Source organism: Lepidochelys olivacea (genome assembly GCF_965140295.1).
Source record: "Lepidochelys olivacea isolate rLepOli2 genome assembly, chromosome: 11".
Lineage (NCBI taxonomy): Eukaryota > Metazoa > Chordata > Testudines > Cheloniidae > Lepidochelys > Lepidochelys olivacea.
In genome coordinates, this window is record NC_140421.1 from 45,884,687 (window position 1) to 45,909,452 (window position 24,766).

The 24,766-nt window shown below is 43.2% G+C and overlaps 1 protein-coding gene across 8 annotated transcripts in view; it reads right to left on the minus strand.

The window, feature by feature from the left end:
* SESTD1 (SEC14 and spectrin domain containing 1) overlaps positions 1-23,951 on the minus strand; it is a 125,435-nt gene extending 101,484 nt beyond the window's left edge. The window contains exons 1-4 of one of the 8 annotated variants that reach the window (XM_084644119.1): positions 23,341-23,581; positions 20,038-20,116; positions 19,145-19,252; positions 1,077-1,129 (exon numbers count right to left, since the gene is read on the minus strand). The gene's annotated coding sequence lies outside the window, so the exon portion shown is untranslated. Of the gene's footprint in view, positions 1-1,076; positions 1,130-19,144; positions 19,253-20,037; positions 20,117-23,340; positions 23,583-23,836 lie in introns of those variants that run through there. The other 7 variants (XM_084644124.1, XM_084644123.1, XM_084644118.1 and 4 more) reach the window with 7 other exon arrangements.
* Between the last annotated feature and the right edge of the window lie 815 nt (positions 23,952-24,766).

The following is a 24,766-nucleotide window of genomic DNA, read 5'->3' on the forward strand; positions in this document are numbered from 1 at the left end:
CTGCCAGCAGGGGGAGCCATGATCACACCCACATCACTAGGTCAGTGCATTGTTTGTGTGTGCCTACAGGAAGGAAGAGGGGAAGAGAGAAAACATGATGGTACGGTGGGGGATTATAAAGGTTTTGCCAGCATGAATTTGGTACGGGTGTGTTACGAGTGATAAACCCACACAAGTAAAGCAGATTATCCTGAACAAGTGACAATCAATTTTTACTACCACACTACCATATGTTCGGTACATGCCACATTTTACAGAAAATATTTTAGAAATCTTTTCAAAAACTTTTTAATCCTCAGTCCAAAATACTTTGGCTTATAGATCTTATGCTTTATCAAATGGCCACTCTGATCTGGACACCATTTTTAAATTCACATGTAGATGCAAAACATGATGCTACAGTATATGTGACATACAGTGAGCAGGGGAAGCGGAGAAGAGCTAAATTTCCTTGTGCAAAATTACAAACTCTCCCTTTCATTACAGCAAAAATACTTCTTACTGCCAAATTAATTCAGTCATCAGGAACAAATGATCACACACCCAACAGAGGGTGGGGTGGTTTGATCACACCAGCAAGGAAAACCAACTCCTGGAGTCCCGAGAGGAGAAGGGAGGGGCAGGCTTGACTGCTCTGTGATCTTCCCCTCTCCCACTATCCAGAATGCAACTCACAAGTAGAGATCATAGTGGGGGGGATGGAAAACTACTGAATTCTCCACCTCTCCCTTCTGCTGTTGGGAGGCTGGGGGAAAGAAGGGAGAGTTGATTGTCTCACACCCTTCCCCTTCCTGTGTATGAAGCCCCTGGGGCCATGCAGCAACCATTTTGCTCTGGTTGCTGCTGCAGAAACAGCAGCTGCCTGAAAGAAGCCATATTGACAACACCTCTTTATATTCAAGCCTTTATACTCATTTGCAAACAATACGACCATGGTTAAGGTATGAAGCTGAGGGCCCCAGTTTCCTACAGTGCAGGAGTGGACAGTTACTAAGTAAATTAACTTACACCAATTGGTTCACTATCTGGAGAACTCTCTTTTGGCAGGAAGATGTGATTTGGGTGAACTCACTCACCTATTAGGAAGGTTTCCATAGATGGCAGAATGCCTGGGGAGTCCTGCTCACCCCTGAAAAAAAGAGACACAACCCAGAGGATGACATACCTGGAAATCAAATTGGTAGGTGTATCACGCCTAAGGAAAAACTGGACAAATTAGGTGTATTAATACAAGTGATTAAAGGGTTTTGGCAAAGTTACTCCAACACAGTTGCATGTAATTATGGGCTCTTTAAATTTTACCTCTAACCATGGTGGTCCTGGTAAGGGCTTTTGTGTACACTTAGTAGCAACCACCTTGGCAATTAAGGAGCCTCATTATTTTGACAAAGAAAAAAAGAGGGAATACTTGAGTGTAGGAGGCATTTTTTAAATAGTTTAAGGGAGTGATCTGAGTGGATGCCAGATTGAGATTTACAGGTACAACTGGATGCCACAGTGGGTGTTGGATCAGTAGAGGCTTTGGCCCCAGAGCAAGTTTTTGCAGGGCAGAGGCAATGCTGTTTAAGGCAGAATTTGCTGTGGCTTTTCAGCTCTTCTGGGGTTAGTGAAGTCCCTTCTGGAGCATCAACAGGCCGCTCCAAGCACACATTGGAACTGGAAGAGGTGCAGGTTAAATAATGGTCGATAAGCAGAAGCTGGGGGCCAGAACAGAGCTAAGAGAATGCCTAGATGAACAGTTATGCCCGACTAAATCCAGAGGAACATTTTCTGACTTGGTGTACGTAAGAGCCAGCCTTTTATTACATTATACTGGGATGCCAGCTACTTGACCAGAGATCCATTTGCTACAGTATTAAGAAAGGTGTTAGCCTGCTTGGGGTGCAATACAGCAAGATTTGGTAAGAATTCCTTCAGGAATGACGTGGCAACATCTGCAGCTTTGAATACATTTGATTCACAGAGGGGTCCAGGTGACTGGGCTCTGGATAATATAATGTTATATAACCAATGCCCACTCTTCAGTGGGGACTAGCAAGGCAGAGGGATAATACAAGCAAACCCTCTGTCTGCTTGCAATTTTCAGGAGACATTGGAAACAAGATGGATTTGCTGCACTTGATGATAGTGCACTGAGCCCACAAGAGGGCAGGAGAACAGCAGGTGGATCACAGGTGAGCTTCAGGCTGCAACAGTCAGCTTTGGATGGTTTCAGGGGAGGGGCATGTTGTGGCACAAGCTAATGCCTTTCCTGCACTCCCTGATGGTAGAATCACATTCATCTAATGTCTTGATTATTTATTTAATAGAGAACGATCTTGGGGTTTATACTGGGGTGAATTTGAGTGTCAGAATTTAACAGGAACATGGGCTGGATTATCCACTAGTGGCTGGGCACCAAACGAGGTTTGGTTAGAGATGTTTGCAAAACAGGTATTTCAACTCTGCTAGTGTGAATCAGGCCTGGACCAATTGGTCACCTGTCTCTTTTGGTGAGATGACAACTACACACAGAAAAATCAAGTACGATCTTTCTCAGCTCTACAAGGAAGATGAGCACGTTGAACAGACACAAGGACCCACATATGACTGTGATAACTTAGACTGCACAAATGGATGGCAGACACCAGAAAGCTACTTACTGGTGCCCCCTGTGTGCAAATTAATCAAAGTCAGTCATTTTACAGCAACTAAAGCAGTGCTTAACTTGTACCATAGCTTGCCAAGGCTGAGCCCCGGCACTTCTAGGCTTGGCAGTTCATAGCCCCGGTACGTCTGGGCTTGCCATGTCAGTTACAAAAGTAAAACAAAAACAAAAACTGCTTGAGCCCCAGCATCTCTTTCATTACAAATTAAGCACTGAACTAAAGGCATCGGTTTTTTGACTGACTTTTTGGAAGGCATCTCTGTAGACACCTTTATGTAGATACACACACGGCTTTTTCTGACCAAAAAGATTTTGACTCCCCTCATTTTTAGGTTTCAAAGAAACAGTACATTTAAATAAGTGAACAATTAAGCGTTTGAGAGAAGAAATTGCATTTCATGCCTTGCCAGAGTTTGCAGAGTCTATTTGAGCTTTGTTGTGAAGAAATATTGTAGTGGCTATTTTTTTTTTAACCAAACTTTCTCCTCTCCGTTCCCCAAAGGACAATGTGTTTATCGATGCCCTTCTTTTGATGAACAAACCAACCTACATGCCAACAGCACTTTTTAGCAAAAGTGAACATGCACATTATTTTGCATTACTGCATATTATATTTAAATGTATTAGACAAATTAGGATTACCAAAACAGTATACACCTTAAATGCTGATTAGTCAATTCAGCAACATCACACTACTGTATGCTTCAGACAAGTTTCTTTTAAACAGAGCTCAGATCTTCACTCTTGTCTCTCCATTATAATTCATCTCATCCATTCCAATGCTAACTAGCGGACCTTAGTAAAAATCTTGTTTACAGCACATGTGCAAAGTTTCAAAAACGTTTTACCTCTCTCCTGATCAAGCAAGTTTCTCAAGAAAGGTTACTGTGATATATACTAAACAGCCATTTATTCTGTAAACAAAGAGGAGAACCTTTTATCATTTTGCCATACACTTCAATATTTGCAGAGAGAGAGAGAGAGAGAGTTTGAATCAGTGTTTGTTTGTTTATATGTATACATAACTAACAAACACCGATTCAAACTCTCTCTCTCTCTGCAAATAGGCAATATTTATTCTTTTGAGGCTGCAAAACCTCTATTATTAAAATACTTACTGGCTTTCAGAGATATAGTGGTATATTACTGTCCATAAGTTAAAATAGCTCCTTTGTTCAATACTTTCTGAAGCCAAAGGAAGTATTTCAGTTTATGAGAAAAACCTTTTCATCATTATTATTGACAATGCAAACCAGCCATTCTTTGTTTGAAATGCTATTGAAACGTTCAGTTACCTGTTTAATAAAGGCTTTAGGGTGCTCTCTATCTAATAGGAATAGTCTTAAGGACAGCTTATCAGGCTATTTCTTCCTTGCTCCCACCCCAGCAGGAATGGTTATAGCATCTTCCACCAAACCTTCACAGCATTAGGAGATTCTTGGGGAGGAATGAAGCTAAAAGTCCTTCCCTAACCCCAACCAGAAAAATATTTTGGGGGAGAGCAGGAGAGAGTCACTCTGCTCCCCACTGGGAGCTACAGCGACAGATGGCACCACACACTCCACTTATAGAAGGCCTAGCAGCTGCCATGACGACAACTATGGAGCACTACATGTACCATTGCCTTGGCAGCTCCCATTTAAGGGCAGTTGTACACTAGGGAAATGCTAAAATATTTTGCCATGTGATAGGTTTTTTAAAAAGCTATATTAAATGCAAAGGAGCAAATATATTACTATAAATAAAAGTTACATTAGAATGAAGATTTAGCTACTGTAATACCCAAGTGGTTTAAGATATCAATCTTGTTTTTTTCTGAACTTTCCTATTTCAGATTTGTTTTCTTCCCACTCTGGTTGATTGTCATTTTTCCATCTATACTAGAGCAAATACAAGTCCAATCACTTGTTAAGGAGGGAGATTAAGTTCAGTAATTCTTCTAAAATGGCTGACCTATTGAAAAAAATTAAAAAAACTTGTTCCCTATGTTGTAATAAATTGGGCCTACAAATTTACTCTAGTGGTGAGTTCAACTGTAAGAAGTATGTAAAGATTCATAAGATATCACAATAACCCATAACAACCTATAACACAAGTTGCTGTGAAAAGATATGAAAGGGAGATAGAAATACTGAATTAGTCCAAACAAAAAAGCCTCCTAATAGAAGCCAAGGACTATATTCAGATCCTGCATGGTAAACAAGAGAAGTGTGGAATCGTAAATCAGTTAGGCCTACTTTCTGACGCACCAGTTTGGATGCACTGGTGGACAAAATAGTGAGGGGATGGGCTATTCCACCCCCCACCATTCCCTTTGGGGGTCCTTAAAGAAAGAGACTTTTTGGGGGGGTGAAATTAGCTACTGGAGCAAACTTCAAAATCATAGGTACCACCCCCACAATCTCCTTCGATCCTGGGCCTTTTGTCACACTGATCCTGAGAAATGTCCTGACCAGACTGGGACCTAGATGACACCACCAGCTCCTGCTGAATCCCAAATACCACCTGAGATGAAACAGGATCCAACTTAAACAGCAGCTCCAGCTCATCTCAGCTAACTTCTCTTTTCCCTAAATGGACAATTACTATCTGTGATGCCATCTAAGAGACTGTCAAACAAGGTAGGCGGCAGAAAGGGTTTCCTTCTAAAACATCTCTCCAGTTAAAGGGAAAGGGAACACAGGATGGTGTTAAAATGAAAGCCTTATTTAATACTTTACATTGCAAATGCTTCAATTGTTTTTCCCTCTTTTCTTTATCTTTAATAAAAGGTTAAAAACAATTTGTAATGGTGTGTTTGCCATGGTAATAAGCAAGCTGAGGTCTCTGTACACCAGACTCCAGTATTAAACAGTTACTTAACACTATTTAATACTGGACAATAACTGGGTTATGTTAACACCATTAGCCTCATACTCCATCTAAATTAATACAACATTCAATAAACAAAAAAATAAGATGGATAATTTAAAAGTGCATCAATAGAGCTTTTAAATTAAAATCAGAAAAGGGAATACTTTAAGCACAGAATACTTTACACATGCACACGCGCGTCAGTAGTTCTGGATAACATTTATCCCAGAATCTTAAAGGAATTAGCTCTGACATGCTGACAAATATTTCATAAGTGTTATGGAAAATTATAAAGAAACCATAGGACTGAGGAAATTCATCTATATCACTAACATTGGGGGTGGGGGAAGAACAATTCTGGCAATGACTGATCAGTAAAACTAAATTTTAGTTCCTAATAAAATAAAGAAATTTGGATTGGAGAGAAGGGACGGGATTAAAGACCTAAATGACAGTAGAACAATACATTATATTTATTTCATAAACCAGTTCTTGTCAATGTAACACTTTTCATCCAAGGATCCCAAAGTGCTTTACAAATTTGTCACAACACTTCTGGAATAGAGGCAAATATCATACCCCATTTTACAGATGGTGAAACTGAGGCACAGATTAGTTAAAGGGACCTGCCCAAGGTCATACACCATGTCAAATGACATGACCAGGAGCAGAACCTAGATCTCTGTACTCCCAACCTCTGATCTCCTCACCAGACCACATTCCCACATATCAGATGGCAAAATTGGGGGACGAAGGACATACGGTATAGCTAAAGAGCATCACAAAACTAATTCAAAATTACTTGGATAGGAATCATATGAGCATTGTCATATTGCCAAAAAACGGGCTGACTGACCATAAATAAGAGTGCTATCAAAAAGCAACATACTAAATTGTTTGGCGGTTCCCAGAGAGATGTGACACAGGTCTGCATTAGGCCCAGATTTCGCGTTTTCATTTAAAACACAAAAATGTTAACTGGGAAATATTGCAAATACCTTAAAAAAAAACAAAACAGGACAGAAAGTTTAGAAAACAACTACTAAATAAAATTCAACCTGGAAAAAACCACAAGCTTATACCTCTGGTGAAAATGTCTATTAAACAGAGACAATTCATGAGAGGGAGATATTTGCGCAACAGTGCTGAAAGAAGACTAGAGGAGACAGTGAACAAATTAGATACAAGCTGACAGTGTGATAAAGTGATTTTGGGCTGCAGATGAAAGAGACTTCAATCACAGACCCAGAGGAAACAGTCTATTTCCATACTATTTCTAGGCTCTGGTGAGATTGCACTTAGAACGCTACATACTGTCCAGGGCAATTCAGTCCTAAAAAGACATTTAAAAGTTGTAGAAAAGATAAGAAGCTGCAGAATTTGGCTTATGAAGAAATCCTATTCCATTATCTAAAATGTCCACTACAACTATCTTGAGCACTGTGCAATATTACAATAATAAAATAAAACAAGCATCCAAAAAGCCAGCAACTCTTCAAAACAAAAGAGAACTAGTTTAAAAAACAGTCCTAAAAAGAAGAGGGAGAACCCAGAAGAAACACCCTCCCTCCAAAACTGGCATCAATCAGCTGACCAGAAGTGAAATGTCCTGAAGACAGCTGCAGTCAGGTTCTCTTTAACACTATTATACTCTTGTTCCTAACCCACCCAATAGAAATTTCTGCACAGAAGGAACAACAACCTGAGCAAACTCAGCTTAGAAGAGAATTAAGATAGGATCACACAAATGCTTCAGGTCTAAATCATTAAGTGCATTATAAATTAAACAGTAATGTCTTGATCTTTCAGAAAATTAAATATTCCCTCATCCCATTCCAAGAGAGGAAATATTACAGCAGGGCAACAGCCGAGCTATAGTTAAGGTTTAGACCAGGTTTCTGTTTAAAGCTTGACTCTTCCAAGTGCATCAAAATCTGGGAATAATTTATACCTTCAAGTCAGTGGGACTGCTATGGGTACCCACATGGCCCACAGTATGCCAACGTTTTTATGACTGACTTAGAACAATGCTTCCTCAGCTCTCATCCCCTAGCGCCCCTACTCTACTTGCACTACATTGATGACATCTTCATCATCTGGACCCATGGGAAGGAGGCCCTTGAGGAATTCCACCAGGATTTCAAAAATTTCCATCCCACCATTAACCTCAGTCTGGACCAGTCCATACAAGAGGTCCACTTCCTGGACACTAGAGTGCAAATAAGCGATGGTCACATAAACACCACCCTATACCGGAATCTTACTGACCACTATACTTACCTACATGCCTCCAGCTTTCATTCAGACCACATCTGACGATCCATTGTCTACAGCCAAGCTCTAAGATACCACTGCATTTCCTCCAGTCCCTCCGACAGAGACAAACACCTACAAGATCTCTATCAAGTGTTCTTAAAACTACAATACCCACCTGCTGAAGTGAAGAAACATATTGACAGAGCCAGAAGGGTACCCAGAAGTCACCTACTACAGGACTGGCCCAAAAAAGAAAGTAACAGAACGCCACTAGCCATCGCCTACAGCCCCCAAATAAAACCACTCCAGCGCATCATCTGCAACCTATCCTGAAGGACGATCCGTCACTCTCACAGATCTTGGGAGATTGTAAGCGAGGACTGGCCTGACAGCCCCGCAACCTAAAGCAAATATTCACCAGCAACTACACACCACACAACAAAAACACTAACCCAGGAACCAATCCCTGCAACAAACCCCGTTGCCAACTCTGTCCACATATCTATTCAAGGGACACCATCATAGGACCTAATCAGATCAGCCACACCACCAGGGGCTCATTCACCTGCACATCTACCAATGTGATATGTGCCAGCAATGCCCCCCTGCCATGTACATTGGCCAAACCGGACAGCCTCTACGCAAAAGAATAAATGGACACAAATCAGACGTCAAGAATTGTAACATTCAAAAACCAGTAGGAGAACACTTCAATCTCCCTGGACACTCAATAACATATTGAAGAGTGGCAATTCTTCAACAAAAACTTCAAAAACAGACTTCAACGAGAAACTAGAACTGGAACTAATTTGAAAACTGGACACCATCAAATTAGGCCTGAATAAAGACTGGGAGTGGATTGGTCACTACAAAAAGTAATTTTCCTTCCCTTGATATTCACCCCTTCTTGTCAACTGTTGAGAATAAGCCACGTCCACCTTAATTTAATTGGCCTCATTAGCACTGACCCCCCACTTGGCAAGGTAACTCCCATCTTTTCATGTGCTGTAATATTTATACTGCTTACTGTATTTTTCACTCCATGCATCTGATGAAGTGGGTTTTAGCCCATGAAAGCCTATGCCCAAATAAATTTGTTAGTCTCTAAGGTGCCACAAGGACTCCTCGTTGTTTTTGCTAAAATCTATACAGTTACTCGGATTGCCTTGAAATCTTGTGTGTCTCATGGGTATGCAGAGTTCTCTTAATGATCCAACTTAGGGGCCATTTGACCAGGATGTTCCTGAGATACAGCCTCTGGAAAAAAAATAGCTTTTCTTAAAGTTGAGAGATTCTGGCAACCTATTTTTGGTCACAGAGCTCAAACAAGGGCTCAGAACATTGCACCAAGGTGCCCAATACTCAAGGGTTACCCCAATAGAGTGCATGCCACTCACTAGTTCTTTGGGGGAAATCAAATTAGAAGATTATTTCAAAAATATTTTTCTTTTCCAGTTTGGCTTGTTGCAAGACTCATTCACTAATTCTCATGTCAAATTTATTATATTGAACATGCATGAACAGAAGAGTTAACAGGACTGATAGCCTTCCAATTTTCACACCAGCTGGAGAGCCAAGGGAATAAGCAGGAGTCCTATGAACCTGACCCACTCAGTCAGTGTCAGTCTGAGTCCCACCTGGGGCAGAAATCTGGAAATGGCTGGGACATTTTTGCTAAAACCTCTCTCTATTGGGGGAAAGTAATCACAGGGTTTTTGTTGGTTTTTTTTAAACTGATATGTGAATGCTTGTTGGCAGGATAGGGGCATTTTATGTGATGGAGGAGTAGAGGGAATGGGGATGGATGGTAGGGGAGGTGAGTGGGGCTGGTGGGCTCAGGTGACGGGTGCTGGGAAAGGGACATGGGGGTGAGTGGCAGGACAGGGGGAAGAATAGGAGCAGGGTCACCTGTCGGCCCCTCTGTGTGTGCGCGCGCATGCGCCAACATATGAGGTGTCTGAGGTCCCTCTCCTTACCCCTCCCACGTGAGCTGGGAGGCTTTGCCCGCCCCCAGGATGTAAGAGTCCAGCTCTCTACCCTCATGTGTGCACCAGGGTCTGGGGAGCCCCTGCCCAACCATGGTGATCTGATTCTCCCTTCCCATGTAAGCCAGTTTCTGAGGAGCTTGCTTTTCAGGGGGTGTCTGAGCCCTGCTCCCTGTTGTTCCCCCCACCACCCCTCCCAGGGTCTGCCAGAATCTGGGAGGCCCTGACCATCTATGAGGATCTGACCCCTCCATCTCTGTCTCCCTCATATGAGCCATGTTTGCGGGGGGGGGGGGGGGGGGTTGCTGTTTGGGGATTGTCTGAGCCCCTTTCCTTACCTCTCCCATCTGAGCCAGGATCTGGGGAATACCTGACTCTCCAGGTGGGAATCTTAAAACACATATGCTCAGTGTATACACTAAGAACACACTGCTGACACTGAGTGAGTAGCTGAGAGCAAGTATGCTTGGCACATATCAGTTGTGAGTTTCCATCACTGTGCGGGGGGTGGGAGGGGGAAGGGAGAGGAGACCCACTGACATGAAGTGAGCTGTAGCTCACGAAAGCTTATGCTCAAATAAATTGGTTAGTCTCAAAGGTGCCACAAGTACTCCTTTTCTTTTTGACATGAAGAGAGACATTCACATGCCTCAGAGGCATTGTTTCAGTCTGTATTCATCACCATTCAGGTATTCTTCTTCATCAGATTTCAGAGTAACAGCCCTGTTAGTCAGTATTCGCAAAAAGAAAAGGAGTACTTGTGGCACCTTAGAGACTAACCAATTTATTTGAGCATGAGCTTTCGTGAGCTACAGCTCACTTCATCGGATGCATACCGTGGAAACTGCAGAAGACATTATATACACACAGAGACCATGAAACAATACCTCCTCCCACCCCACTGTCCTGCTGGTAATAGCTTATCTAAAGTGATCATCGAGTTGGGCCATTTCCAGCACAAATCCAGGTTTTCTCACTCTTCCCCCCCCACACACACACACAAACTCACTCTCCTGCTGGTAATAGCCCATCCAAAGTGACCACTCTCTTCACAATGTGTATGATAATCAAGGTGGGCCATTTCCTGCACAAATCCAGGTTCTCTCACTCCCTCACCCCCCTCCAAAAACCACACACACAAACTCAGAGAATATCACATTGGGGTGAATGGGCCACTTAACATCTCTTAGCCTGCAACTTTGAAGTCTGAAATCAACTCTGGGTAGAAATCTGAGGCTGAACTGTAAACATCTGGGAACAATCCACCGCTCTCAAGGTTTTGAGGCTGGAGAAATTCAATCTGAGTACAGCAGAATATTCAGAACATGCTGAACCTGTTTTTTGGTTTTTTTTTAAACAAGAAAATAAGTTACACATGCAAATGCTCACTGGAAGGGGACAGGTGATTACAGGTGCAAAAGTAGGTGGTAATAGGGGAGGAGGGATTTGGGTCTGCTGCCAGCGATAGGGGTATTATGGGGAGGGGGATGAATGGGTAATAGGAGAGGGAAGAGGGGCTGGGAGACTCAGGGGAGGGGAGAATACAGGAGGGGTTGGAAAGCAAGTTAGGGTTTAGGGAGGAGGGCTGTCAGCCCTGAATTCTCCCCTTCCATGTGTGTGGTGGGATCTGGGCAACACCTTTTCAGGGCTCTGAGCCCCTCTCCCTGCCCATGCAACTTTAACTCTGCCCTCTTTGGGCAATGCCCCACAATGCCAACACACACGCCCATGCACTCTGTTCCCCCAGTCATGGACAGGCGCTACATGCACTTGCCCTGCACTCAAAACACTGAGCCGACTCCCTTGACAGAACACCACAGTTGTAAAATTTAACCACTTCATAGCCTTGTACAACCCTTTCACACAGGATAGCACCTAACCCTATCCCGTTCCCTACCCACTGTTATATCCACAGACTGCTTGCGTAGTCCAGCTTACCACTGACAATATGCATGGCAAGACCACCCCAGTGCCCTGATACTGATACAACCTATACAATTCTGTATTGAAGTGATGCAGACTGAAATCTCAAAAAGGTACACATATACCTGGTTCCTTTGATAACACACATGTGATAGGGATCTCCTCCTATCACAATCACAGCTTTTCCAAACTACTCCCAACTTATTCCTCCACCTGCACAGAACAAGAAAAGGAGGACTTGTGGCATCTTAGAGATGAACACATTTATTTGAGCATAAGTCTTTAAGGTGCCACAAGTCCTCCTTTTCTATTTGCGGATACAGACTAACACAGCTGTGCTACTCTGAAACCTACACATAATACAGCTACACATAACACAGGTTTCAGAGTAGCAGCCATGTTAGTCTGTATCCGCAAAAAGAAAAGGAGTACTAGTGGCACCTTAGAGACTAACCAATTTATTTGAGCATAAGCTTTCGTGAGCTACAGCTCACTTCATCGGATGCACTCAGTGGAAAATACTGTGAGGAGATTTATATACACACAGAACATGAAAAAATGGGTGTTATCATACACACTGTAAGGAGAGTGATCACTTAAGATGAGCTATTACCAGCAGGAGAGCGGGGAGGGGAGGGGGGGAGAAAATCTTTTGTAGTGATAATCAAGGTGGGCCATTTCCAGCAGTTAATAGGAACGTCTCAGGAACAGTGGGGGGTGGGGGTGGGGGAATAAACATGGGGAAATAGTTTTACTTTGTGTAATGACCCATCCACTCCCAGTCTCTATTCAAGCCTAAGTTAATTGTATCCAGTTTGCAAATTAATTCCAATTCAGCAGTTGGAATTATATTATTTATTATTATCAATTATCAGTTAATTGGAATTAATTTGCAAACTGGATACAATTAACTTAGGCTTGAATAGAGACTGGGAGTGGATGGGTCATTACACAAAGTAAAACTATTTCTCTGAATGCCAGAAGTATATAAACCACCATTAAAGTTCCTCAAGATGCTATCCTCAACTCAGAAGGCATTACTTCAGTCTTACCCTGGATCAGCTTAAATCAGCAATCCCCGATCCAAATGGAAACATCTGCCATAAAATCAAACAGCTGGAGACTGTGCACACACACACAGAAGCAGTGAGCCAAGTATCAGCAGCATACTGGAGGTACCTTAGTCCACACCCTCCAAAACAATTGGGAGGGAGGCAGATGACACCCCAATAGTGATTTTTATCAGTGTGTAGACTAAGAGCAGCAGTAGAACCCCCACTGCTTCAGTCACTTAACTTGATTCAAAGTACTCAAGAATATACAGCTTTGGAGTGGGGATAAGCAGGCTAACATAAGAAGGTCTGATGTATATGATTGGGGACATGCTTCTCGAGTTATAACATGTATAGGAACAAAAATAAAGAAAATGCAAGTGTAAGAGCAGTTAAATCAGCCCCTTTTCTCATCATTTATAACCTGAGAGCAAACAAAAACTGATTTAATAGATTTTTTTTTAAAAGAAGGAACAAAAATTCAAAGTAAGATGAACATAAATGTTAGCGGGCAAACGAAGATGCTCAAAATTAATATTTTTTACTATCGACATTTTTGTGGGGCAGGGGAGAACAGAGTCTTCATCATTTAAAACCAATTGTTCAAAGGTTTTAATTCCACATATTTAATCATGGTTTATCTTGTTTAAACTGCTTTGTTCAGTTCTAAACTGATTATATATTCTTGAGGAAAAAAACTAATTAAAAAAGAGAGCACACTCAAGTTTTACATCATACCTGATTTTCAAGCAGTCCATAAAGAAAATGTTTTTAGTCTTTCACCGCCGTTTTAATTCTTACCAAAGAATTCAAAAAGGAAAAATCATAGACCTTGTAAATTTCAGCAGTGTGCAAGATTATTTGAGTTTAAACCAAATGCAACATAACATATATCCATTCTGTTGTGTACACACTAATATAACAACTCCTCACTAGAGCCAGTTGGGCAATTTTAAATGAATTTGGGGGAACATACCAGTTGCAATTAAACTTTCATCCAGAAAGGTTTCTCATGTCCAGGATGGAACTTCTGGTCAAAACTAAGAGAGCACACACCAGCCCAGAACAGCCAAGAGCTGTTCAATAATTTAATAATTTAGGATGGACTTACTGTCCTGTTCAAGCGGCAAAGAGTCCTGTGGCACCTTATAGACTAACAGACGTATTGGAGATTAAGCTTTTGTGGGTGAATACATGTACATGCATCCGACGAAGTGGGGATTCACCCACAAAAGCTTATGCTCCAATACGTCTGTTAGTCTATAAGGTGCCACAGGACTCTCTGCCGATTTTACAGATCCAGACTAACACGGCTACCCTTCTGATACCATCCTGTTCAGGCAATGCTAAGGGAGGAGAAACCATTTGCAATTCCCCTAACGGAGATTCCCCCAGCCCAGCAGGAATAGCTCATTTCTACACTTCTCTCCCACAACCCAGGTCATAGGTGACATACGGTCCCTTGGCCACAGCGTTGCCAGCTGGTGTAAATGACAGCAGCCTTCAGGCTGTTCTAGTCAGGGTTGAGAATCTAGCAGTGAAATCAGAATCCTAATTTGTTTTTGGTTCTCAGCATCTCCTTCTTTCCTCTACTCCCCAACCTGCTATCATGGGTGTCTGCATAGATAAGTAGATCCCACAAGCTCAAGCAGAGCTAATTTAGCTCCTGTGCTGTTTTCTCGGGGGTTCCCACAAACCAGCAGACAACAGAACAGCCAGAGCTTCCTCTCTTTCATCCCTTGTAATGCAACAGGCAGCCAGAAGGGGAGTAGCCTCATTAGGGAAGAGACAGCAGCTGCCCAGAGCACTCTCAACTCACATTAGAGCTGCTCGTAGGCCAGCATAGTCAGCAATGGGGGCCAGTTGAAGAGGTGGTGCCCCCATCCCTGTGGCGATTGGGCTAATGAAAATTTTTCTGTTTAAAGCTTATTGGGGATGACCTAGGGAGCACATTTTCAGTTGATAATCAAATGCATATTTTCTTCCCAACACCATCATCCTTGCGGACTGCAGATTGGACACCCCTTGACTAATATAATAATCAAATTATAAAGTGACCCAAGACCCAACTGCCACTATAAGAGACCCAAGTGGTACAGGACAATTCACTCTTGCCCTCACTTTATTTAAGATGATCAATATCCAGAAAGCAGGATGGGTGGAAAGCCATTGTTCTGAGCAAATAGCCTTGAACAAAAAAAAGGGACTATGCAAAGAACAGACAAGTAAATAAAAGGTGGATGGTGGTACATGCCAAGAATACCTCAGTGTTCAAACACTCCCCCCAAATCTCCCTCCCAAAAAAAGATTTTGTAGGGGAAAAAAAACCTTAAAAAACAAGAACTGATAACAAGTATATCTATATTGTTTTCAGTATTCTTAATTTCACTTTCTTCAACACTTGTCTGCCTTGAAATAGGATCTTTAGGTATTTTGATAAAGAGACAGATTGGACGTTTGTCTAGTTTTTCTATATTCTTTATTGACAAACTGCATTGTAATTTCTTACATGAATACTCTTGAATCAAGACATGCCTCCATCTCTCAAATATATGTCGACCTTTAATATCTAGGGAGATCTCTCTAACAAAGGAATTAGCATATCATAAATATCTGATATTAAACTAGAAAGATGCAACATTACAATGAAAGCTCATTGTCCTCTCTCCCCTTCCTCTACTTCAGTGGTTCTCAACTAGGGGTATATGTGCCCCTGGGGGTACACAGAGGACTTCCAGGGGGTACATCAACTCATCTAGATATTTACCTAATTTTACAACAGGCTACATAAAAAGCACTAGCAAAGACAGTACAAACGAAAATTTCATACAGATAATGACAGCTTTATTACTGCTCTATAAATGATACACTGAAATGTAAGTATAATATTTATATTCCAATCTATTTATTTTATAATTATATGGTAAAAAAGTAAGCAATTTTTCACTACTATGTGATGTGACTTTTCGTATTTTTATGTCTGATTTTGTAATTTTTTTAAGTGAGGTGAAACTTGGGGGTACAAGATAAATCAGACTCCTGAAAAGGGTACAGTAGTCCAGAAAGGTTGAGAGCCACTGCTATACCTGATAAAGGCAGAAGTTGGGGTTCCCCTATCTATATATCTCCCTCTGCTGGATGAGACCCCTATACAACTATTCCTCCTCATTTGAAGTCCAGTAGCTTCTTTTCCTCTCTATCCTCTTCACCAGGGGAGGAACTCTATGGCTACTGTTCCATTGGTCTGTTTTTCCAACATCCCTCCTACTATCCAATATACAAGCCCCAAAGCAGTATGAATACTGCTATTATGATTGGTATTCCCCTTGCCTTGTTGGAGAATCAGCTAGAGGACCACAGCACAGGCCACATGTACAGAGCTTTCCAGACCCACATGGAGTTCCAGAGTCATGGGAGGAATATCCATCAACGGTAGAATAAGAGGCTATGTTCTCCTTCTAAGTATTTCTTCACACAACGCACAGTCAACCTGTGAAACTCCTTGCCAGGGAATGTTGTGAAGGCCAACACCATAACAGGGTTCAAAAAGAACTAGATAAATTCATGGAGGATACGTCCATCAATGGCTATTAGCCAGGATGGGCAGGAATGGTGTCCCTAGCCTCTGTTTGCCAGGAGCTGGGAATGAGCGACAGGGGATGGATCACTTGATGATTACCTGTTATGTTCATTCCCTCTGGGGCACCTGGCACTGGCCACTGTCAGTAGACAGGATTCTGGGCTAGATGGACCTTTGCTCTGAGCCAGTAGGGCCATTCTTATGTTCTCCCCACCAATCTACCAATCACAAAAGTGTGCTAAGTTATGGCACTGGGTCTCTAAATCCTTCAAGAGCAGATCTAAAACAAAGGCTATGATGAAAGAGAACAGACTATGAAGAAGAGATAGTACATAAACCTTTAATTTCCCTTCTTTTATGGCTGAGGGTGGTCAGGAAGTATTTTGTGAAGCTGCTGAACAACAATAGGCAGTTTGAGAGGAGAGAGGGAGTAGATTACTCCAAACCATAAGCAGCTGGGGAAAAAAATACATCAAGAGAAACAGCTGTACTGATGGAGTACAACTGCTGGCAGTGTGGAGAAACTTAAGTATAAACACTCTCTAGGGTTTGAGATTAGAACTTGGCGTTCGTTTTGTGACAGTGACAGAGGAAAACAAGCTAGCTTTAAGACCGCATGATAATATACAAGACTGACTTAGTTTATAGTGAAAATTAGAATGTTGGTCTCAACCAAGGCCCTGGAACATTTCAATATGATCCGTATGGCCCAGAATACCATAGTGACACTATTGAAAGTTATATGATTTTGTTCCCATATATTCTGCAGTGATACTAGAGAAGGGTGTGTGTATATGTATATATATTTTCTAAACCAAAACTTATATATTTTGGTTCCTATTGTAACCAGGATGTCCACATCAGAAATGCTTAACATTTAAGATAATGAAGCTGAGCAGAAGCTGGAGATGAGACAAAGAATGAAATTCTGCTTCCTTTGACTAACAAAAAAAATCTCTTATCTAGACAACTGTATTTCTGATACCCTATGAACAATCTTTCAACATGCATAATTCAAGAGTAAGCTTTCATCTGAGCCTTGTAATACCCTCAAGGACCTTCTGTACTTTTAAAATCTTTTTCTGGGAGTAGTCTGCTTTTGATTCATGAGATGGAAGATATGCACAATAATCCTCTACACACAAGAGAGCAAAACTCTGTTAATTATAAACACAGGAAGGATGGACTAGTGATTAGGCCATTAGCCTAGGAACTAGAAGACAAGGATTCAAGTCCCTGCTCTGCCAAAGGCTTCCTGTGTGATCTTGGGCAAGTCAGTTAGCCTCTGTGCCTTAGTTCCCCACCTGTAAACTGGTAATAAGTAGTACTGCCCTTCCTCACAGAGGTGTTGAAAGCATAAATATATTGATGCTTGTGAGGAGCTCAGATACTGTGGTGATGGGGACCATAGAAGTACCTTAGATCGATCTATTGACCTGGTTGATGTGCAGTTTGTCCACACTAAACATGCAAATGACATGAATCTTACAGTGTTTATGTACCAATGGCTTACACATCAGATATATTTGTAACTGAAATGTTTTTGAAAACAGAATGAAGTTCACTAGATCTTATGTTGCCATACACAATAAGTATTTGAGCAGTTACTTAAAAAAAAAAACTTAAAAGATATGTCACTTCTACAAACTGCATGATGTACTTGTTTTCTTTAATTTTCTGTACCCTTCCTATGCCTCTGATCACACAACCAATCAATAAGCAGCAACAAACCGGCCAGAATAGATAACACAAACCACACCCACCCTGTACAACCTGAACAGTCACCGCAGTAACGATCCTGTATCAAAAAATATTTGACCAAAAATTATGTGCCTTGCTGCATGCTTTGGAAGTTAGTAAATTCAGGCTAAGAGGACTGCTATATTGAGCAAGTTCTACAGAGATAACACATCTACTTTCCACTGATAACATCCTGCCTCAAGCCCTGGTACATCTGAGAACTGTCAGCAAAATCATGTCAGGTGACCTTAGCCATCAAGATGATGCATATGAAAAGAGGTTGTCTCTAATATAGCCATGCCTCACAGCATAGGGCTCCGCTGATTAAAAATCAACATTTTCAAGAAAACCAGAAAACAGAGAGAAAGCAGTGCATATCATCTAACATGTGTGATGTGTTCATGCCAATTCATTCCACTAAGGAGGACCACTTCTTTCCCAAATTCAACCCTGCATATCACTACTATGCCAAGAATACCCTAATCTATTGAGAGAAAATCCAACCACTCACTTCATTCCCCAAACATTTTCTCATTTTTTGCCTTATTTTCTCTGTTCAACCCTGAGCTCCACCAAGCCTTCAACTCAATACATTCAAAACAGATCTCCAACTCCACATTCACCCTACTGTCATGAACCGAAGAGTTTAACTCAGTGGTGGGCAACCTGTGGCCCATCAGAGTAATCTGCTAGCGAGCCGCCAGACAGTTTGTTTACATTTGCACAGCCACCCTCAGGTCCCAATGGCCGCAGTTCACCGTTCCCAGCCAATAGGAGCTGGGGGAAGCGGCACGGGCCATAGAGACGTGCTGGCCGCCACTTCCCACAGCTCCCATTGGACAGGAACAGCGAACCGCAGCCACCGGGAACTGCGGGTGGCCATGCAAATGTAAACAAGCTGTCCGGTGGCCCGCCAGCAGGTTACCCTGATGGGCCGTATGCCGCCCACAGGCCGCAAGTTGCCCACCACTGGTTTAATTGACTCTGAATTCTCATTTGCCTCCTACCTCTCCTATAAATCCTATAAATAGGTCTATAAATCCATCTATCGCTTCTACAGCACTCTTACATCAAGCACTATTTCAGCCACTCATCTTCCAATTCATACCTTCATCTCCTCTTGTCTTAACTACTGTTATTTCCTTCTTTATGGATTCCTTATGTCGCAATGTTCCAAACGTCAACTTGTCCACAATGCAGAAGCTCATCTTCTCACCTAGAAACAGGAAAACAGCACCCCATATTCATCTGCTCTTGCTTCCTTGTCCATTTTAGAATCCAGTATAAGTTTCTCCTCACTTCAAAAGTCTTCCATTAATTTAGTCTACAGAGAGGACAGTTTCAACACCAGATTCTTCTATTTGTAGCTCCCCATCTCCATGTCTACGCACAGGTTAACCCACACCTTTCCCTTCTGAAACAGTCTTCCTGCTTCTCTCCATGCATCTCCCTGATGCTTTTCAAATTCTCTCCCCTACTCTCCCCATATCAACTTCCTCTCTCTAGTAAAATTCACAAACCTCCCATCCTATTTTCTCTGTATTCGTTCACCCTCAGTCCTAAAATATTTTAAGATACTTCAGTACCAGGATTAGATACTGTAACCATCATTGTATTCACATGTACTGTGGAGACTAATCACTAACAGCACTTTTCTATGGGAAACTTTTCTATGAAGGTCACTATACAAATCAAATGAACTAAGATGTTAAAACTGAACTATACAACATACGCTACATATCTGAAGTTTGGTTTTTAAAAATGCCACTGTTTGAAAATATGTTCCACAAAACTCAAGAACATGTAGACTCAATAAAACCTCCATAAGGAAGTTCTGAATTGCAGCTGAGATACCTTTCTTAACTCTCCAGCTACATCCATTGCCTGGATATGTTCTGATGCCCTGTATTCTAACATGGGTGGGAACTACACAACTTTTGAATGAACATTTTAATTATCAAATTTCTGAATCAAACAAACGGATATTACATTAGTACTTACCATAGGTGCTGCAGTATCCAGATACAATGGGATGTGTTAATGATGTAGTTTTGAGCTTTTACTCAGAGCTTCCTGGGTTCTGTGGATTTAAATGAAAGTTTAATTTGAACATACTTTTCAGTAGCTTTTGATATACAGTATCATTTAGAAACCTTGTTACGAGGATTTATATAATGTCACACTTTCACAATGGGAGGGGGCAAAGTTTCTATTATATATTCATACATGTTTAAGTCAGGGATTTAAGTTGACTATGGAATTGCAGGAATCACATGGTTTGTACCAAAACATATGGTAGAGATCAGCATTGCTTACAGTTAGCAGGCTATGCTCCTGAGGCAGTACCGGAAGCAGTGGAAAAGCAATGAGAACCACTGTTCTCATAGTATATTTTCAGCTAGAGGTGATCCTCAGAGAGCATGAAATTTGATCGCCCCAAAGAAAGAACATAGCAAAGCAAAGACGGAACAGTGTGGGGAAGAAAAGAGAAGAGATGTGACTATAAACTGGACCAGTCATTGCCTTAAAATAAACTTGATTATTACAAATTCCACTCAACATTTATGTTAGGACACAAGGCATCAGAAGATCCTGCTTTCAAATAAAAAAATAAAGCTTTGACAAATACTGCAATATTATAGGCAATGTCTTATGGTGGTGGTGGAGTACCACCACATGCACAGAAAGAAAGAAGAAGCATGGATTTTTATTTGCCATACCTAGACACAAGGCCAGTGATTAATCTAAATAAGCTCCTTAGATTTCTCATACATCCAAATGCAACATCAACTTCTCTCATAGCAAGGCTTGAAAAAAAAAATTTACTTGACACATTCTAGTCAGATGACTAAGGCAGATGCAGGGAATGCAAGTACACACTTCTACAGATCCAGGGGCAGCAGTAATGCCCCCCCCCCCCCCACCTAAGCTGCTCAAAAAAGGGTAGATGGTGGGATTCCTAGGACAGTGCTGGTTTTTGTCCCCGCTCAGAGGCTCTACCTGTTCTATATGAAGCATAGGTTTCCCCAGCCTACTTTTTGCAGCTGGAGGGGGAAAGTTTTCCTCCCTACCCTGAAGGCTCCTGACTGTTGTGTGAGGATTGTGTTGGGGTTCTCTACCACTGTTTTTTTGGCTCCCCTTTCCAAAGAATATCTCCAGTGCCCCCCCCCCCGCCCTGCTCATAGCTTTCCCAAGCAGTAGACAACTGAAATTGACCTGCTTCTTGTCTATTTCACAGAAGCTGCCAAGAACTGAACTACAATGAAATTAGCCTTTCACTCTATTTCCCCTGTTTAGGAAAGTTTTGCACCACAACAAAGGCAGGTGCTGGAACACCCTGTCTACAAACTCAGGAAGGCAGCACTACCTTAGTTCATGCAATGAAGGTTATCTTCACAACTATTTGGAATCAAAAGCTTCATTTTCTTAAATGAAACTTTTGATTCAGCAAGAAATGACGACTTAGGCCACCCCAGTCTTCAGGGAAAGTTTCCTACTCCTAATGTAACACAAACAGACAGGATGTTTGTATTTCCAAGACTGTGATCAATAATGTTTTTGCAAGCCAGCTGGCAAGGGCTGTTTTTATGTGATTCTGCAGGAGGCAGTACATTGCAATGCAGATTCCCCTCATTCTCTGCAGGATTCTGCAGACTCTGCACATCCATCACTGCAGAGAAATTTTATATTCCAGCTGTCTACAGTTCTTTTTTTCTCTCTCATGGTTGGCACCTCCACTCCTGAATTAGGCCTCTCCAACCAAACTTTTGTCCGTTTCACTCTGAGGTCACCCTTCCCCCCTCCCTTTTTCTTCTCACAATAATGACTGCTCAGGGTTGACAATGCCAGCTGGGAGCTAGAAAATAAATTATTCAGTTTAAAAGGAGAGTCCTCACTAGAGTGTAAGAAGAGCAATATGGCTTTGCCTGTGGAGTTGCTCCTCTCCTACACAATAATGGTGTATGGCAAACAGTGTATACCTTAAATGTAATGCGACAAGGAGGGGGAAAAGGGAAATAAATATTCATTAAATCATAACACATTTTAATGTGAACCAAGTCAACATTTCACCTTTTCAGATATCATTAGAACACTTGCATTTTTGGGAGTGCAATGACCAGCTGTATTTTCTTAAGGGTTGGGGAGGAGAGATCACAAAAGAGCTGACAAAATTGCCCACTGACTCAGTCTTGTGCCATTTCGTGGGTCCACATGAGCAACACCAAATTTTTGCTCATTTAAAAAAAGAGAGGGTTGTGTTTCAGTGATTGTCTCCATTCATAAGATTGCCACCAGAGAGCTTCCTCCGGGCACACACAATACTCGGAAGAGAGTGCTTTAGAATATGTCCTTCCCACACATTTCTGGCTCACCACCTCTCTGTAAACCTCTCAATGGGCAGCACAATGCAGTACAATCAGAAGGGGGGAAAGGCAGAATTGCAAGACAATGGACCTGTCAAAATCAAAGAAACGGCAACCATAGCTCCTGGTTTAGCTTCCAGAAGCCAGCAGGATGGGATGCCAAGGCACTGGCCCCACAGTGATTGTTTCAAGACCAGCAGACCTCCTCATTACACTTATACCAAGAGCTGTACACAACAGGCACAGTGGGGAAAAAAAAAACCCATAATAAACCAAACATCTCTGCACCCAGGGATGCTGGCTCCTTCCCTCCGGAGCCTTGTCTCTTCCCAAAGAGCCTTCCCTCTGCCAAAACCACCATCTTTTCTCCCATGCAAAGTCTACCCGGCAGTGGCAGGGTACAGAGCCGTGCAGCGCACACAGCAAGGCGGGCCGGGGAGGAGAACGGCGCCGGGTGCTCGGGCAAAGCAGCGGGAAGGGCCCCGGGGTCCCTCCACCGCCGCCGCCTCGGCGCTTGACAACACAAAGGGCAGCCGCAGCAGCAGCGCCGGGGGAGCCCGCGCAGCGCCGGGCGCTTCCCCCAGCCCCACGGCCCGGCGCACCCCCCCACAGTCCTCGAACCTGTGGCGGGGGTTGAACGGACCCTGAGGCTGCGCTGGGGGCGCTGAGGGGGCTCGTCCCGTCCCGGCGGGGAGCCTGGGGCGGGGACCCCGGACTCGCTGCTCCCGCCCCTAGGGAGCCGGGCTGCTCTGCTGGTGGAGCACGATCCCTCCCCCGCGGCGGGAGTTGGGAGCCCAGCCCCGCCGCCTCAGCCCGGGGAACAAAGCCCAGTCAGGCCGCAGGGCCTGCTCTCCACGCCGCTCCACCCCCGCCCGCCGGCGGCGAGCCCGCGGCCGCAGCCCGCGCAGCCAGGGGACGAGTCCCCAGCCCGGCGACTCACCTGGGCGGGCGGCGGCCCCCCTGACCCCCTTCCCAGCGACTCGCTCCCCCGGGCCTGGCGGCAGAGCCCCACGAGCAGGCAGCGCCGAGCGATCGCGGCAGGAGGGCAGCCGGCGAGCCCAGCCCGGCTCTGCTGCGGCAGCCCGAGGACCCGGCGTGCAGGGAAGGGGAGCAGGAGCTACATTATTTCCCCCTCCCCTTAGCCGGTGCTGCAGCTGGTTTGGGGCAGGGTCAGCAGAGAGCCGGCAACAACAAGCCCCACCCAGAAGGGAAACAATGCCCTAGCCAAGCCCCCCCCCCCCACTCAACCTTAGCGGGTAGGAGCAGCAGGCACCCCCCCGCCCCCCATATCACCCTATTGCCCCCAGCTGGTAGCATCAGGCACTCACCCAAATGGCCACATTAGCCGCCCCTACTAGGTAGCATCAGGCACTTACCCAGATTTTCTTCTCTTCCCTCCCCCAGCCTACCCCCACCGGGTAGGATCAAGCACTCACCAGATTTCCCCCACTTGGTACCATCAGGCACTCATCCACACTGAACCCTCCCTTCTGCCCTCACGGTGTAGGATCAGCATCAGATACAGTATTCATCTAATTCTGAAAAGAGAGTGGCCTCCCCTGGGTGCTCTTACTGCCTTCTTCCTGTCTTTAACCTCTTAATCACCGGAGAAAGAAGAACAATGCCTGACCCTGCTGTTAAGGATAAAACAGTACTAGTATTTTATGTATTAAGTGCCCACCCCTGGCAATCTGCACAGTTACATGTATAATAACAAACAATTCAGTGTGACATCTATGAAGATGGACACTTTAGACTTCCTCAGAGAGAAAAAACAAAAACAAAATGAAAATCCCAAACACAATACTAGGCCAACAAGAGGCCCTATCCTGTATTCCTTGCCTAGACAACAGTAAAGAGATACATAAAACACAGGATACTGGGCCCCAAGAACATTTCTACCTGGTCCTGCCACAGCACAAGGGGCTGGACTTGATTACCTCTGGAGGTCCCTTCCAGTCCTACATTTCTATGATTCTGCTTTGGTGTGGGAAAGTATCACTGACACCCTTGAAATAAAACCCAGACTCCACCCCCAAAAGCATTGTGTTTGTTACCTTGCAAGCTTCCTTCAGTGAGGACAGGTTATGATTTAAAGTATTCACCAACAAAGCCCAGAGTACAAAAAGTCACAATAATAAATATCACTGTTTCCTAATGATTAAGATGGGGCCATTGTACATTTCCAGCATATGGATGGACTGGAGGCAGAACAGACAATGGGTTAGCTAGTGGTGCTGTTCATACTGTGTCAGCACTTCTGTTGTTTTCCCTGTTTTTTGAGAGCTTTATATTTTATATTATAAAAATTAACAAGGCTGAAACTTGTCATACAGAATATTACAGTTGAAGCAATTGTTCTTATT